Genomic DNA, 14,016 nt, shown 5'->3' on the forward strand with positions numbered 1-14,016 from the left:
CGACTCAAATTATTATCGCGCACAAAAGTTTTAAATTACAAAATTCTCCATTTACTATTTATTTCACTAAAAAACAATTATCAATTTATTATTTTAAACACATAACAACTATTAAGATACGAATATTGAGAGTACAGATAATTATTATTTTTGAATACGACATTTCAATAACTAAAAAATTTGTTATTGCTTTTGTTTAAAAAAAAATTGCGATTTTGTAAAGTGATAATTATTATACTTATTTAGTCCGAATTATTCGCACTTGTATTTCTAGTATTTTTTAATGTACCTACCAATAACCATTATACGAAGCCGCGAGTGAAAGCCTAATTAAAAAATAAAACAGTAGTACTTGTGCGCGAGTATACCCATGCGCAAACGCACCCCCTCCAGTTTCTTTCAGCGTTCTTTTTACATGACGCGAACTATACACCTTTTAAGAACAAAAAAAAGGAATAATCGGCTTTGTTTTTAAGTGCTTGGATAAATTAAAAGCTTAAAGGCTATGTTAGATAACGGTATTTTCGATTTTTAGTCGGTTTATTGTTATAATATAAATAAGTAAAAATATTAAATTCGTAAAATAAGTGTTACTTTGATAAGTATTAAAAAGCATATTTTTTAGAAGTTGTTTGGATGTAAAAGCTCTTTTTATAGTATGTCTCACATATCATGTTTATTTAACTCTCATTTTCAGCTTTGCATAGTATGTATTTATGTTTATAACTACTTCTACTTCTACTCGTATACCTAGTAGGAGTAGTAATAAATATAAACATTTTGTACAAGTCTCAAGTAGTTAGCCTGTCAATCTGTTAAATAAAATGTATTCAATGATACGGCCATTTAAAACACAACACACCTATTTCAAATAAATTGGTCCAGTAGATTTTAAAATGAAACTTAAACTGAACCGTCGTATAAATTGTCATAATTATGTTTTTTATGATATTTTTTTTTAAATGATAATAATGAACACAATTTTTCGTTTGCAGTGTTAAAAATATTCATGTCAAAATTGTTTGTTTGAAATATTATTTACTTCATATTTATCATTAACCGTTATTTTGTTGTGAAGGTAATTTATCCTGGTTAAAAGCTACATTCGTACGAAATTCACTTTGTCATTATTGTTTTCATTGTTGTACAATACACTATTGTATCATAACAATGTGGTTTTTGGTTACTGAGGTTTTTGGTTAACATCCTACTCGTCTTTTATGTTACACAAATTTTAGGTCAAAATATTTAAAAGGATCTTTATAGGAATTCATTTTGATATTATCACTGAAGAAAAAACTTCTCTCATTTTACATATACGTTTATGCAGAATAACGCAAAATATCAGTTAAGTAGCATTAGGATAATGAAGTTCATTAGAGGGATCATATGCACTGTTAATTACACTGTCGTTGAGTTCCAGTAGTTCAGAAACTTTTTAATTATTTTCTGTTATAATACTCGGTTAAAAAGGTAATGAGCTAGTATAGCCATAAGTGCTTATACCTAACATTAGAAGCGAGTCATTGTTGGATTAAATTTTACTAAAGCCAGCCAGATGATAATAGAAGATGAGATTTGCTTATAAATCGTTTTGCATTTATATTTAAGTGTTATTTCTCGACAAAAACATGTTTTACGAGAAAATTTTTAACAGATAGTCAGTTATATAATTAAACGTATCAAATTTTTGGGTATAAATGCCTAACAAATTGCTATCGCTTCAGCCTATAATATCCCAGCACTGGGCATAGGCCTCTTTCGACATGTAGGAGAAGGATCAGAGCGTAATCCACCACGCTGTTCCAGTGCGGGTTGGCGGATATATTCCCTACTATGAGTAACGACCGCTATCAGGTACATGATAACAACCGGGACCGACGGCTTAACGTGCTCTCCGAGGCACGGTGGGGAGACCCACAAGGACTGCACAAACACCCAGACCACGGCAAACACCTGTATGGCCAATACAATTTTTTTGTCATATGCGGGGATCGAATTCACAGGGCAACAGGCACAATCCATGGCTGTGACCGTTGCGCCAAACCCTATATAAAAAATTAATTAAATGCCTTATTTGAATGACATCAAAAATGACATATCTTTAATGATAATTCATAGATTCGTCAAAATATGCCAGGAAGTTGAAAGTACAAAGCTTATTATAAAATTATAAATATGTACGAGTATTTTAAATACATACCTAGATATAAAAATAACTTTCCTCTTCTTTAAGCATTCAGATATAAATAAAAAATAATTTATTTCTTTAAATCTAAAATAACTGTCTAATATTTTTATAGTAATACTGTAATCCACGATATGTTGGTTTATGAAGCGCCTAACCAATAAAAACAAATGAGCATAGCTGGATAATATTCGCATTTTTTTTACAATTTATTAAGGAGGTTGAACATAACTATTTAACCTCATTACAAAATTATTTAAAATATCAAAATGGCAGGAGGTGCCAAACCTTATAAGTTTGATAAGTATATACGAGTTACATATCCTATAAATATGGTGTCCCGTCCGCCCACAATGCTTTTTATAGAATGAGATTTCATTAAGACGATCGGATGCGGCCTTATAAAATGATTGCTTCCAATTAGAAATAAAACCGGTGTGTCTTACTTTTATTACTCTAGTTTTAATTGAATCTACAACTCGATAAGTTTAGCCGATCACATTCCTTGATCGAAACTAAGTTAATATTTTTTAAGGTATAAGGAATTCGTTACTTTTTCTTATATCAATTTTATTCCTGTTTTTAATATATTGTGCCTTAAAAGTGTAAAAATGTTTAAAATTTTGTTAGCGGTGATACTTTATCTATTAGAAGTATTTTAACGAATGAACGATAAAATCAAATAAAAAAAATATTCGTTGTGGTATTACTTGAACAAAATGTTAGATTTATGATACACACAAGTTTTCTTAATTTTTTTTCAGTAGGTAATTAAATTTTAAATATTTTGCCTACATAATTACTATGTTGTAACTTACATGTTCGCTCACTATTTGAACACACCTACTTAACATACACAAACTTGCATCTATAAGCACAAAAAACAATAAATACTCTACTAATATGTACTGTAATCTTAAAAAACTAATTCTACAACGGAACAAATGCATACAAAAAGTGCGTTCTGCGGTAATATCACTTTAAAGTGATACAAGCCGAGAAGTTAGAAAGTCCATTGCTAATTGAGGAAGCTTGTAATGAGGATAGCACACGCTAATATCGTGGGAATAATAACCGTTTAGACTTTAGCTCTATACGCATGGACGTATACTGTTTAAAATAATCACAACAGCTTCGTTTCAAAATTAATTGTAATTAAGTCTGCTCGTAACTTAATACGACGCAACGATTAACAACCTACTCTTTCTATTTAATTGTTTTAGACGCATTTGTTTACTGTGTTTGGTCGTGTATTGTAGAGAAAAGTAAAATACTAGTTACTAATACAAGTATTTGCTTAACTAAGGTCGCATGGAAAGTTTTCCAGAATTTTAAAAACGGAATCTTTTATAGATTTTAATGTGTTCTATCAAATTTAAAAATCTCTTCGCCTCTTTGCTAGGCGTGTTAAAGTAGTTTAGTATGCAAATGACTTGGGCGGATAATGGAATGAAATAGGGAAAGCCCAACGCAATGGGAAAAGGTTTTGTATATCCAACACATTTTTCTTAAAATATTGGCATTAACGACAGAACACCTCAAGGACTTTTTGTCAGTCTTGGTTAAAAAGGGGATTCAGGAATAATGTTTTAGATAGCTAGCTAGTTTTTAGTTCTTGAAAACCCTGTACTTAAACCAAAATTTAGTAACTAAAAAGATGTATATGCACTCAAATATTGGTAATTTCGCGTTTGATTCCTGCTCGGAATAAATATTTCTATTTGTGCAAATTTTTTTTTTTTTCGGTCTTGGTGACTGTTCTTGTGGGTCTACCTACCGTGCCTTGGAGAGCACGTTAACTTGTTGGTCCCGGTTATTATCATAGACACCTGATAGCAGTCTTTACTCATAGTAGGGATTATATTCACCAATCCGCAGCGGAACAGCGTGGTGGATTAAGCGGCCTTCTTCTATACGGCGAAAGCGGTCTGTGCTCAGCAGTGGGATGTTACAGACTAAATCATGATCGAAAGAAATAATTGTGTTGTGTTATTTACATGTTATGTGTGTGTATATACAATACCCGCCGAAGACGGGCAGCAGCGTCTTCGGTGCGACAAAGCCAGCCCTGCGGTCACCAACCCGCCTGTCCAGCGTGGTGACTATGGGCAAAACACATGAGTTCATGCCATTTTTGGTGCGAACTTATGGAGCCCTATGTCCAGCAGTGGACAGTGATAGCCTGAAATGATGATGATGACGATGATGACGAATGATGGTATACAATATAAAACATTAAACTTGTTTGTCTCTAGGTTTTATAGAGTTTATTTTTAATTTTTGGTTTTGTAGCTTTTTTTTACTTAGAATATCGCAACTTTCTGGACATAAGTTGTATAAGAAATAACATTACTAAACAAACTTATTGTTTTGTGCATTATCGTATAATGTATCGTAATAAATCAACTACGTCAGGTATTATAAGTAATGTATCATATTCTGTTTCGTTACCATCAATAAATACCAATTAACTGAAAACCGAGACCTATCTCAGTTTACCTGGACATTAATCTACAAAATTTGACATTTAATATTATGATTCCATAGAGGTATCATCTCTATTTTGTGTAATTTATAACCGTTATAGCAGACATTATCGCCTACCTATGAGGCCTATACCTACAGGTTATTGATTTACATAGATTTATATTACATTTATTTATTAAATAACACTTTAAAAACTATCTTTTTCTAAAAAATTAAATTAAATCTAATTCCTTGCGTACGAACAATAAAAAAAAAAAAAATACAAAAACATAATTAAATTAACTTTTTATTAATATACCATGCATGCTCATTTGACTTAGCATCCTTTTGTATGATTAAGTTGTGTCAAAGCTTGTCTTGTTGGGGCAGCGATGCGAATAATAAAGAAGTCGAATCAGTGAGACGTTGGATCGTAACATAACAAATGTTAACAATAGGGATTAGATAATCAAATGTAAATTTCATGTGTATCCTTTATTAATAAATGTTCCAGATTTTTTTTCTCTTAATACTAGATGAAGTAACAGTGATTATGAAACGAGACATTTAGTTTTTAAGCGTCTGAATTTATAGTGGCTTTTAATGGTACTTCTTTAAGATGTAGTTTTTTTGAAGTAAAAGTTCTTTAGAATCGTTGTGATTTGAAACGCAGCACGATAAAGAAAGAAACACATACATGTGTAATAGTGTATGCGAGAATGAGATAGAATAAATTATACAGTATGCTCGGTAAAAAAAAATCTCTCGTAGGCTACTTTTCAGAAGTTTCACTTCTGCTGTGTGTGAATTGTACCCACACTTTTTTTAATAAAGTAAAATAAAGGATTTCGTTCAATTGGTTGTTTCTATACTTCTCGGAATTAATGACGGTTTTGTTACAGCTCTTATCCCAAGTGCCATGTTGCGATCTTTCCAAGCGACATGGCGATAACAGACAATCTAACTTAAAAGCGTTTTTGAAACTTTTCGTTGATACCTAGAATTAAAAAAAATGCTCAGAAATGTATCCGAGTATCTCTTCATACAATATTCCAAATAGCTTAAGAATCATTTTCGAAAGCAGAAAAGAGCTCACTAGTTGTGGTTTCGTGATTGAAAGTGAATTAAAAACAGGAGCAGTATTTAATAGTATATTTAAAAACACTTTTACTCCACACTTTTACTCCATTCAGCGGTTTTTTACACTCGGAAATGGTTTTCCTTTTCACTTAGTACTTAGTAGGTACTGTATCGATGAACTATTTTACACTACTTTCTGATTTATATAGAATAATACATCTATTCAATAAACATTTTTGAATATCATATCAAAAATTGACCGCTCCAGCGGGATTCGAACCCGCGCCTTCGACATACCGTGTCGACGCTCTAGCCAATTAAGCTATGGAACGATATACCCGCTAGAGCGAAACTCTTGATATGATGATTTTTACTTTCGGTTTAAGCGAACCGTGGCGCCGTCTATAGTGAGTTCTTTACAGAGACTCGTAACTATTCAAAGTTTCATATTACAATGAAAATCTTTGACAGGAGACGACACCATGCTATTTTTAATATGTACGATTTTTATTTTTGTGTTACCCACAATTAGGAATTCTAAACATTTTTGAATATCATATCAAAAATTGACCGCTCCAGCGGGATTCGAACCCGCGCCTTCGACATACCGTGTCGACGCTCTAGCCAATTAAGCTATGGAACGATATACCCGCTAGAGCGAAACTCTTGATATGATGATTTTTACTTTCGGTTTAAGCGAACCGTGGCGCCGTCTATAGTGAGTTCTTTACAGAGACTCGTAACTATTCAAAGTTTCATATTACAATGAAAATCTTTGACAGGAGACGACACCATGCTATTTTTAATATGTACGATTTTTATTTTTGTGTTACCCACAATTAGGAATTCTAAACATTTTTGAATATCATATCAAAAATTGACCGCTCCAGCGGGATTCGAACCCGCGCCTTCGACATACCGTGTCGACGCTCTAGCCAATTAAGCTATGGAACGATATACCCGCTAGAGCGAAACTCTTGATATGATGATTTTTACTTTCGGTTTAAGCGAACCGTGGCGCCGTCTATAGTGAGTTCTTTACAGAGACTCGTAACTATTCAAAGTTTCATATTACAATGAAAATCTTTGACAGGAGACGACACCATGCTATTTTTAATATGTACGATTTTTATTTTTGTGTTACCCACAATTAGGAATTCTAAACATTTTTGAATATCATATCAAAAATTGACCGCTCCAGCGGGATTCGAACCCGCGCCTTCGACATACCGTGTCGACGCTCTAGCCAATTAAGCTATGGAACGATATACCCGCTAGAGCGAAACTCTTGATATGATGATTTTTACTTTCGGTTTAAGCGAACCGTGGCGCCGTCTATAGTGAGTTCTTTACAGAGACTCGTAACTATTCAAAGTTTCATATTACAATGAAAATCTTTGACAGGAGACGACACCATGCTATTTTTAATATGTACGATTTTTATTTTTGTGTTACCCACAATTAGGAATTCTAAACATTTTTGAATATCATATCAAAAATTGACCGCTCCAGCGGGATTCGAACCCGCGCCTTCGACATACCGTGTCGACGCTCTAGCCAATTAAGCTATGGAACGATATACCCGCTAGAGCGAAACTCTTGATATGATGATTTTTACTTTCGGTTTAAGCGAAACGTGGCGCCGTCTATAGTGAGTTCTTTACAGAGACTCGTAACTATTCAAAGTTTCATATTACAATGAAAATCTTTGACAGGAGACGACACCATGCTATTTTTAATATGTACGATTTTTATTTTTGTGTTACCCACAATTAGGAATTCTAAACATTTTTGAATATCATATCAAAAATTGACCGCTCCAGCGGGATTCGAACCCGCGCCTTCGACATACCGTGTCGACGCTCTAGCCAATTAAGCTATGGAACGATATACCCGCTAGAGCGAAACTCTTGATATGATGATTTTTACTTTCGGTTTAAGCGAACCGTGGCGCCGTCTATAGTGAGTTCTTTACAGAGACTCGTAACTATTCAAAGTTTCATATTACAATGAAAATCTTTGACAGGAGACGACACCATGCTATTTTTAATATGTACGATTTTTATTTTTGTGTTACCCACAATTAGGAATTCTAAACATTTTTGAATATCATATCAAAAATTGACCGCTCCAGCGGGATTCGAACCCGCGCCTTCGACATACCGTGTCGACGCTCTAGCCAATTAAGCTATGGAACGATATACCCGCTAGAGCGAAACTCTTGATATGATGATTTTTACTTTCGGTTTAAGCGAACCGTGGCGCCGTCTATAGTGAGTTCTTTACAGAGACTCGTAACTATTCAAAGTTTCATATTACAATGAAAATCTTTGACAGGAGACGACACCATGCTATTTTTAATATGTACGATTTTTATTTTTGTGTTACCCACAATTAGGAATTCTAAACATTTTTGAATATCATATCAAAAATTGACCGCTCCAGCGGGATTCGAACCCGCGCCTTCGACATACCGTGTCGACGCTCTAGCCAATTAAGCTATGGAACGATATACCCGCTAGAGCGAAACTCTTGATATGATGATTTTTACTTTCGGTTTAAGCGAACCGTGGCGCCGTCTATAGTGAGTTCTTTACAGAGACTCGTAACTATTCAAAGTTTCATATTACAATGAAAATCTTTGACAGGAGACGACACCATGCTATTTTTAATATGTACGATTTTTATTTTTGTGTTACCCACAATTAGGAATTCTAAACATTTTTGAATATCATATCAAAAATTGACCGCTCCAGCGGGATTCGAACCTTAACCGAACCGCTTAAACCGAAAGTAAAAATCATCATATCAAGAGTTTCGCTCTAGCGGGTATATCGTTCCATAGCTTAATTGGCTAGAGCGTCGACACGGTATGTCGAAGGCGCGGGTTCGAATCCCGCTGGAGCGGTCAATTTTTGATATGATATTCAAAAATGTTTAGAATTCCTAATTGTGGGTAACACAAAAATAAAAATCGTACATATTAAAAATAGCATGGTGTCGTCTCCTGTCAAAGATTTTCATTGTAATATGAAACTTTGAATAGTTACGAGTCTCTGTAAAGAACTCACTATAGACGGCGCCACGGTTCGCTTAAACCGAAAGTAAAAATCATCATATCAAGAGTTTCGCTCTAGCGGGTATATCGTTCCATAGCTTAATTGGCTAGAGCGTCGACACGGTATGTCGAAGGCGCGGGTTCGAATCCCGCTGGAGCGGTCAATTTTTGATATGATATTCAAAAATGTTTAGAATTCCTAATTGTGGGTAACACAAAAATAAAAATCGTACATATTAAAAATAGCATGGTGTCGTCTCCTGTCAAAGATTTTCATTGTAATATGAAACTTTGAATAGTTACGAGTCTCTGTAAAGAACTCACTATAGACGGCGCCACGGTTCGCTTAAACCGAAAGTAAAAATCATCATATCAAGAGTTTCGCTCTAGCGGGTATATCGTTCCATAGCTTAATTGGCTAGAGCGTCGACACGGTATGTCGAAGGCGCGGGTTCGAATCCCGCTGGAGCGGTCAATTTTTGATATGATATTCAAAAATGTTTAGAATTCCTAATTGTGGGTAACACAAAAATAAAAATCGTACATATTAAAAATAGCATGGTGTCGTCTCCTGTCAAAGATTTTCATTGTAATATGAAACTTTGAATAGTTACGAGTCTCTGTAAAGAACTCACTATAGACGGCGCCACGGTTCGCTTAAACCGAAAGTAAAAATCATCATATCAAGAGTTTCGCTCTAGCGGGTATATCGTTCCATAGCTTAATTGGCTAGAGCGTCGACACGGTATGTCGAAGGCGCGGGTTCGAATCCCGCTGGAGCGGTCAATTTTTGATATGATATTCAAAAATGTTTAGAATTCCTAATTGTGGGTAACACAAAAATAAAAATCGTACATATTAAAAATAGCATGGTGTCGTCTCCTGTCAAAGATTTTCATTGTAATATGAAACTTTGAATAGTTACGAGTCTCTGTAAAGAACTCACTATAGACGGCGCCACGGTTCGCTTAAACCGAAAGTAAAAATCATCATATCAAGAGTTTCGCTCTAGCGGGTATATCGTTCCATAGCTTAATTGGCTAGAGCGTCGACACGGTATGTCGAAGGCGCGGGTTCGAATCCCGCTGGAGCGGTCAATTTTTGATATGATATTCAAAAATGTTTAGAATTCCTAATTGTGGGTAACACAAAAATAAAAATCGTACATATTAAAAATAGCATGGTGTCGTCTCCTGTCAAAGATTTTCATTGTAATATGAAACTTTGAATAGTTACGAGTCTCTGTAAAGAACTCACTATAGACGGCGCCACGGTTCGCTTAAACCGAAAGTAAAAATCATCATATCAAGAGTTTCGCTCTAGCGGGTATATCGTTCCATAGCTTAATTGGCTAGAGCGTCGACACGGTATGTCGAAGGCGCGGGTTCGAATCCCGCTGGAGCGGTCAATTTTTGATATGATATTCAAAAATGTTTAGAATTCCTAATTGTGGGTAACACAAAAATAAAAATCGTACATATTAAAAATAGCATGGTGTCGTCTCCTGTCAAAGATTTTCATTGTAATATGAAACTTTGAATAGTTACGAGTCTCTGTAAAGAACTCACTATAGACGGCGCCACGGTTCGCTTAAACCGAAAGTAAAAATCATCATATCAAGAGTTTCGCTCTAGCGGGTATATCGTTCCATAGCTTAATTGGCTAGAGCGTCGACACGGTATGTCGAAGGCGCGGGTTCGAATCCCGCTGGAGCGGTCAATTTTTGATATGATATTCAAAAATGTTTAGAATTCCTAATTGTGGGTAACACAAAAATAAAAATCGTACATATTAAAAATAGCATGGTGTCGTCTCCTGTCAAAGATTTTCATTGTAATATGAAACTTTGAATAGTTACGAGTCTCTGTAAAGAACTCACTATAGACGGCGCCACGGTTCGCTTAAACCGAAAGTAAAAATCATCATATCAAGAGTTTCGCTCTAGCGGGTATATCGTTCCATAGCTTAATTGGCTAGAGCGTCGACACGGTATGTCGAAGGCGCGGGTTCGAATCCCGCTGGAGCGGTCAATTTTTGATATGATATTCAAAAATGTTTAGAATTCCTAATTGTGGGTAACACAAAAATAAAAATCGTACACATCTATTCAATGTTATGATTTGTCTGCGTAGCGTACACTAGGATATAATACATAATTTTATCTCGACAAAAAGTTACACTTCTAAACGTCTAATCACAAAATTGAGAAACATGAATATCCTTTTATCTAGCACTCTCTCTTCATCTTATTTAAATCTGTATATCTCATTTATAGCTGTGCCCGCAACTTCGTACGCGTGGAATTAAAAAAATATTGTACAGTTCGCAAAGTTAGTAAATAAACAAATTTCTAAAATAAAAGAAGCCTAAGTTACTCCTTGCTACATCAGCTATTTGCCAGTGAAAGTCCTGTCAAAATATATCAAGCCGTTTCAAAGATTAGCCGGAACAAACAGACAGACAGAAAGACAAAAATTGTAAAAAAATGTTATTTTGGTATATGTACCGTGTCCGTGTATACATTCATATGCATTCAGTGAAAAGCGGTTATGTTAATATTACAAACAGACACTCCAATTTTATTTGTTTGCATAGATATAGATTAAATACACTTGTTAGTTGAACAGTCTAAAAACTTTTTTTTCTGTTCTACTTTGTATCAAAATGCCTATCAATACTTATTTCTGTGACAAGGTACAAGTAACAGATATCGTTTTACAGTCGCGTTTAAGCGTACGGGTTCCTAACGTCCAAGAGAACTAGGAGAATAGGCGATATTGACTTTTGGTTCTCTTACTTGCAGTTAGAAATAAAGTAATGGTTGCCATATTGTTTTGGCAGATTGTAACATCCGTTAAACCTATTTATATTATTTGTATTATTTACAACTAAGCTTTATCAAAATAAAAATAAAAACTATTGAATTAATATAATAAAATATAATATGAACAGTTTTTATTGTATGTAATAGTTTTCGGTGTTCGGAAACAGAATATTATCAAATTAAGGGGTAAATAACACCGGCCACTTATCGGCACTTGCGCCAATATACTGATTGGTGACGTCCGCCGCGACTCTTGCTATTATTCAATTTATATGCATATGGTAACTGACATTGATCTCCTACATTCCGTACCTAAATACATATAGCTACCATTTTATTCTATATGCAACTCCATTATTCTTTGAATTAAATGGTAATAAGGGATATAAGCGTCTTCGGTGCGACAAAGCCAGTACTGCGGTCACCAACCCGCCTGCCCAGCGTGGTGACTATGGGCAAAACACATGAGTTCACGTTATTTTTGGCGTTAACTTGTGGAGGCTTATGTCCAGCAGTGGACTGTATAAGCTGTAATGATGAAGGGATATAAAATAAATATAAACTTATAAAATTTTAATTTTTTATCGTCAATCGTCAAAATAATCTCTTTTATCTTATGTGAGGTTTTCATTGAATAACTAAAAAGGTTTTGCATTTATTTTAAGAAGTTACTGAGTAAAGAAAAAAAATGATGATTGTTCAAATATTCTCTATGTAATAAGATTCCGACTCTACGTTTACAGTACTGTAATTGCAATAACATGGCTAAGCAATTTTCTGTCAGTCGTTGTTTTAAAAACAAGTCTTCCGTTAAATAGCTGACTTTGGAATATAATACGAGTATATTCAATACATGGATACAACAGCAATAAATAAACTTAAATTATAGTTTCGCGAATATATCACGTTGATACAAAAATAGTGTGTGTGTACTTACGTATGGTTCGACTTTATTAGCTAGCTAACTTCACGTTGCTAACTTTTTCTTCGTTGACTAGCTAACTTCAGGGTTTTGGATTTTTTGTGACGGTGAGCGTGTCTATCGTAAAAATTTATTCTCATCATTTTTCCCCTTACGCGCCAAAACAAGCATAGCTTCAAAAAAAAAAAAAAAACGTACAAATTTATGCATTTTTGTTACAAATTACATTATAATGAGTTTCTATTCTTATCTAAAAGAAATAATGAACTCCATATATACAGCGAATGACACGAATTGTAAATCGAGCCATAGCAATCGACATAGTAAAAAATATTATCATCTAGTTTCGGTCACGGTTGCTGTAATCGCATTATGTCAACTCTTAACATTAGGTGAGTAAAAACTCGAAATGCTATTAATGCCTCGACTAAGCGGATGACATTAGTCCGACAGTCACGGTCCAGGTATTGTCAAGATTTTATTAGGTAAGCGTCATTATAATATGTTATTTCGATACGTTTATTATAATAATAATAATAATAATAAAGCCTTTTATTTCCGAGAACCAACAAATAGTTACATAATACATGTGTTTATAAAATATCCCTTATCTCGGTGTGCCTCTTGACATAGGCCTCCTCCAGTGATTTCCATTGAGCTCTGTCCTGCGCAACTCTGGTCCACAGATAACCAGCTGTCATTGTGATATCGTCTACCCATCTTGTTTTCTGTCGTCCGCGCTTCCTCTTTCCGTCTCTTGGATACCATTCTGTCACTACCTTACTCCATTTTCCTTTTGTGTCACGCATCATATGACCTGTCCATCTCCATTTCTGCTTATCTATTTTACTCAGGATATCGGTAAGCATCGTTTTACTTCTGAGATCAGAGTTTCTCACTTTATCTTTTCGTTTACAACCTGTTATGCTTCGTTCCATCGCTCTTTGGCACTTTGCCAGTTTCTCCCTTAAAGTTTTCGTTAGCGACCATGTTTCACATCCGTAAGTTAGACATGGAAGGATACACACGTTAAAGGTTTTTCTTTTCAGAGCCATATTCAGATCTGGAGCTTTCATAATTTCCTTTAGAGACCAGTACTTCTTCCACCCGTTGGCAATTCTCATATTTATTTCTTTACTAGTTTGGTCATTAGGGGATATTACCTGGCCCAGATATGTATATTCCTCAACAAATTCAAGGACTTGTTGGTCCACGATTATTTTTGTTTTGGTGGAGTTGGTCATTAATTTAGTCTTACTGGGGTTCATTTTCAGTCCTGCTTTTTGGCTTTCCGCGTGTAGCCTTTGGATCATCTTTTCCAGGTTTTCCGAATTTTCTTCGAAAAGTACTAGATCATCAGCAAACCTTAGGTTGTTTAATCTAGACCCGTTTATGTTGAGACCAAAATGTGCCCAGTTTAGTTTACGAAAATACGTTTATTATCTGAGGTTTAAAAAACTTGTTTGTTTATTTTTTAA

Source organism: Melitaea cinxia, chromosome 5, assembly GCF_905220565.1.
Source record: "Melitaea cinxia chromosome 5, ilMelCinx1.1, whole genome shotgun sequence".
Taxonomy (NCBI): domain Eukaryota; kingdom Metazoa; phylum Arthropoda; class Insecta; order Lepidoptera; family Nymphalidae; genus Melitaea; species Melitaea cinxia.